This window comes from Eptatretus burgeri, chromosome 8 (assembly GCF_056783735.1).
Source record: "Eptatretus burgeri isolate ZD-2024b chromosome 8, Ebu_testis_v1, whole genome shotgun sequence".
NCBI classification, from domain to species: Eukaryota; Metazoa; Chordata; class Myxini; order Myxiniformes; family Myxinidae; genus Eptatretus; species Eptatretus burgeri.
In genome coordinates this window covers 53,949,132-53,954,591 of record NC_140968.1, presented here as the reverse complement: position 1 = coordinate 53,954,591, position 5,460 = coordinate 53,949,132, and positions in this window count along the sequence as shown.

Below are 5,460 nucleotides of genomic sequence, written 5' to 3'. Positions count from 1 at the left end.
TTTGCGAATTTGGTAACCACAACACTTCCCCCTCCCCTTTTTACAGACTCGTCCCGAGTCGTCAAATTTTCGTGTGCCATCATGTGTAGTTTTCCCCTAGTACATTTTACCTACGGATCCCTGAGTGCGACATTCATGGTATTCGTGTCCCCAAAATAAATAACCTGAGGGCTGCGTACCTATCTAAACAAACTCACTCACACGGACGACTTAAATAAAATTGCCGGCGCTAGACAGACATGCCGGGGGGCGCACTCATATTTACAGTACATCTTAACCTTAACTTACAAATTTTACACTAAACCATGGCCCAGGATCATTGAACTCTGCAAAAGAAAAGCAGTTAGCAGGGAGCCAGGCTGCCCACATGCAGTCTCTGGCTCAAACAATGCAGGCGACAGGGAACGTGGCCGGCTGCTCACACGCAGTCCAAGGCCTTCCCTTTTGAACTGAACGCAGTGAACCACAACGGTGCATGGGCTGCACAAACGTAGTCTCCGTGCCAGCTCAAGCGGCACACGCAATGAACACAACGAATGGATGCATGAATGGATGGACGCAAACACGGTGCACGGGCCGCCACTGCAGGCCCGTGTTGTAGCTGCCAATAGGGCAGTTCTCGCAGCTTGCAAACTGTTGCCTTGATCCTGGCGCACATGGAAATGAACAGGGGGGGCAAAGCAAAAATTGAACGGGGCTGGTGAACATGGGCAGTGGGCATGGCATGGCAAAGGTGAGCAGGCAAACTCAGCCCGCAGAATAAGGCCGCTGCAGGCAAACACAGCCGGCAGATGAACTGGCCGGCACAGGCCTTGCAGAAAAACAGCCAGCCGGCAGACGATCCAGCCGGCACAGGCCTTGCAGCTAAGCAGCTGCAGATGAAGCTGGCCAGCCTTTGCCGTTCAGTGGAGGTTGGTGGAGGGAGTGCGGTGGTGCTGGCCACTTGGAAGGCGGGCTCGGACCTACCTACCTGTCTCCCTCCCAACCTATCGCCTTTGCCTGTCACTGTACATACCCACTCCCTTAATTTGTCAAACCCCAATTTAGCCCCAACTTATTTTTTTATTTTTATGTTTACTTCCCCACTATAAATCGTCCCCTTACCCCCTTTATCGTCTTTGTTCGGCTAACCTATCCTGTCACCTAGCCTACTCCCAACCCCTACGTTCCCTTCCCGGAGGGGAGTAAGGGAGAGCTAGCGTCCTGTGTCGAGGCCCAACGAAGCCTCAGAATGGCCTCCCCAGAGTTCGGCGATCTTAACACCAAGTGGGTCCAGCGGCCCACAACGACAGCGAGGGGATGGATGGTGCGGAGGGGTACATCTCCTAATCTACCCTAACCATTTAACTGCTAAACTACCCCGGGGCTTTCAACAAGCGCCTCTCGCTTAAACTATTGGTTCTATCAACCCAGATTCCCGTCGCCTGTGTTGGTGTCCTCACAATTTCGGGCCTCACCCCCCAATTTTCTCTCCGTGCCCTCACACGGTCTCCTGGCTGGGACACGTGGCTCCCTTTGGCAGGCACGACCCTCTGCCGATTCTCCCGCTATGGCACCCCGGGCACTACACTGCCTCCGAGCCTACCAGCTCCCTAACACCGGGGAGTGCCCCCCATGGCACCTCCCCTGAAACGCACACGTGGCAGGCCGGCCTCCCGGGCCCCTTTCCGAGGGTCACCCGTGCCCACAACACTGCCCACGCGGCTAATGGCGCCCCGGGCCCCCGCACCAAGCAGGCGCACCCGTGCCCACTACGCTATCCCGGCCCCCCATGGGCCCATGGCCTACCGCGGCCGACTAGCCTGGTGCCCGGGGTACCCACTCAGCGATACTCACCTTTCGCAGCCACGCTCCCAAGCCCATCAACAGGGCTCCTGCACCCCTCCAAATGGGTCTCGAGCCTACTTTCCCACCAACAACAAAACGACCTCCATTTTTCAATTTGACTAACCCAGCTAACTCACTCTACACTGACCCCGGGGTCCCTTGGGCGGGAGTCACTCCTCCCCCCAATCACTCATCGCACCATGCATTCCCCATTCACTCCATACACACAGACCCGCTGGCCTCACTCACTCAACAAGTGCTCACCTCACAACTCACCAACTCTTCAACACACACACCGCTGAACTCTGCCATCCTCCTAACTACATCCCCTAACTAACTCGTGCTCCCACGTCGTCCCTTAAACTACAGCACGTTCCATTTAACCTACGTAGCTAAGCTACGTCCCCGCTACACATCCACAAGTCTGTCACTGTTCTCAAATGTCCCAAATAACTTTTATTTCCCCACCTAAAGCTCATCTAAATCCCTCTAACTAATCCATTCCACGGACTCCATGAGGACTTACCCCTGCCCCATGAAGTCGGTCTAGCTAAGCTAACCCTTCCCCCTAACTAGTTTCCATCCTGTGCCCCGGGTAAGGGGGTCTTTCACCCCTTGCCCAGGAATCCTGGACACCCGAAAGTGAGGCTTGCTTTTTTTTTTTTCTTTTTTTTTTCATGCGCATCACCAGCGCGGCAACTCGCGCACTTTGCACCTGCCCGTGACGTCATGCAGCTGCACGTGTACCTCGTCCCTCCTTGGACGGTGCCATCCGGCAGAGATACCCCTCCTGCCGGATTCCAACCCCACGTGCAGCCATGACGTCACCGTGCGCAAAAAAAAGAAACACAAGCCCCACGTCTCGAGGGGTTCCCCACGCGAACACATGTGCTTTGCCCGTTGGAGCTTAACACACACGATCGCGTGGAGAACCCGTCCGGTCCAAATCCATTTACCTGCCTAAACTTTGTCCGTCCGCGGGATCGGCAAATCCACCGCTGGCGTTTCCGGACCGGGACTTCACTCTCGCAAGCGAGCACGTGGTGGTCTCGTGCGTTGCACAGCACGAACCGCGTGCTCACTGCTGGGTGAACCCGGCACGGTCCCCGAAACAACTACAGCCGCTACTCGGCTTTCTTTCCTCTGTCGCCGTCGTCGCCATTCGACCCACGCACACCTGCGTGTTACGACGCACACAGTCCACTTCATCACATTCACACCGGGAGACGCGGCTGCTTGCTCCCGCATGCCAACCGACATCTCCCTTACATACCGCTCTCTCACACACACGGTCTCCCTTGCACACAGCGACCTTGCACACGGCCGTTCACTCACGCATGCGGGGGCACTCACCCGCGGTGCCTCATCCACACACGCGGGGGCACTCAACCGCGGTGTCTCATCCATACTCCGTGCCTCACTCATACACGCGGGGGCACTCAACCGCGGTGCCTCATCCACACACGCGGGGGCACTCAACCGCGGTGTCTCACCCACACACGGCGTGCTGGGAAGCACGCACTCCGGCACCATCGCCACCACACCACTCACACACGGGGTCGCTTCCACACACGGGGACGCACTCACACCTTGCACCACACACACAGGGACAACCACACTGGGGATTTGTGTCCCCACAAGGGTCTCCGGGGCCTCTACACCCCCCAAGCTCTCCAAGCACCCGTTCACAGCACTCGTCCCCTCAACCTCGCAAAGCACGACCGAACTCACCTGGTCGTGACTCGCCTCGAGGGGGCATACTCCCTCCCCTCGTTCCTGGAGGAGGCCATCCAGGTGCTCGCACTGGGTCTCCACCCAGTCCGCCAGCTCACCCCCATTGTCCTCCACTACCTCCGTGTCTGTGTGTGCGTCACTTACCCCGTCTTCATCGTGCAGTCTCTCCTCTATTTTGTCTGTCTCCCGTGTCTCTTTAAATTTTCTCTCCTGGTTCCTTTTTTCTGTCTCTTCCTGGTTCCTTTTCCTTTCCCATCTGAGTTGTTCTTTCTCTCTGAGCCCCATTAGCTGTTCGTTCTCCCTCCGTTTTAGTTGTTCAATTTCACACTCATAGAGTTGTTGTTTTCTCTCCCACTGTTCCTCCTGCTCTTTGTTTTCCAATCTCATCGTTTCTTTCAATTGGCTCATTTCCTTCCTGTGTTTCATTCGCTGTTCTCTCATTACTCTTCCTCGTTTCCTCTCCTGTCCTTCCTTCTCCAGTTTCATGGTTTGCTTCATTTGGTTAATCTCCTTTTTGTGTTTCATTTGCTGCTGTCTCATTACTCTTCCGAGTTTCCTCTCCTGTCCTTCCTTCTCCAGTTTCATGGTTTTCTTCATTTGGTTAATCTCCTGTTTGTGTTTCATTTGCTGTTCTTTGTCTATCTCCTCGTACTCCAGCCTCAGCTTTTCTTCCAATTGGTCAACCTCAGATTCATGTTCTTTTTGTTTTCTATTCCATTGTTCCTCTCGTTCTTCCCTCTCCAATCTCGCTGTGTCCTTCAATCTCCTGATTTCTCCTTCCTGCTTCATTCCTTGCTCCTTTACTTTCTCCTCGTATTCAAACCTATTTTTTTGCTTTTGTCGTTCAGTTTCAAATTCATACTCTTTCAGTTTTCTATTCCACTGTCTTTCTTGTTCCTCCTTCTGCAATCTCGTCATTTCTTTCAACTGACTGATTTCTTTCTCCTGTCTCATTCGTTCTTCCTTCATTACTCTTTCTTGTTCCTCATTCTTTAGTCTGGCCTTCGCTTCCAGCTGTTCGATCTGTACAGTGTGGTTTCTTAAAGTTTCATTTTCCGTTCTCTTCCTTTCCTCTTTTAACACTCTCAGTTCGTTTTGTAGTTCCCTCTCTTTGTTTTGGTGTTTCTGTAACTCAGAAACTTTCTTTTCCAATTCCTTTCTCATCTCCGCACACTCAGACTTTGCTTTGGCTTCTAACTGTTCTTCCGGCTTGCGCTTGTGGTTTTCTACCCGTCTTCCCAGTTCCTCTGTCTCCGTTTTTCCCTCCAGTCCCAGCTTATCAACTCTCTTCATCATGTCTTGAAGTCTTTTCTCACACTCCACCGTTTCGACCTTCAATCCCTCCTCTGTCTCCTCCTGGCTTTCTTTTAATTGGTTTTTCGCTTCGAGTGCGTTTCCATCCATTTTTTATTTTCCATTTGTTGCGTATTTCTCTTCATTTCGTTGTTCCCTTCTTTCATTCCGTCAATTATGCTCTGCACGAGTTCCATAACGTGCTGTATTGTCACCTGCCCTGGCCACTCCCACTGACTACATTTAGCGGTGGGGTTATAATAAAAAAACCGACCAGATGAACGGCATCGATGCCTTTCCCAACCTTCTGGTACGGGTTTCTCTTGCACGGTGATCTCGTCCTGAGCCATGGATTCTACATTACTATTACACATTCCTAATCCACCCGGCACCCGCTCGCCTTGAGACGCCATCTTGCTTCTCGTGAAGGGTTAATTTGACTCGCTCGTAATTTGGAGGGAATCGGGGGTCGCTTCTCTCACCCCTGGACCGATTCCCGTGAATTTAGCCGGAGACAGGAGAGCCCGTTTTCCTGTTCTCCGATACCAGTGCCGCGAGGAGGGCGATGAATTTGTATCGCACGACCTGACACCAGTGTTGCGGATT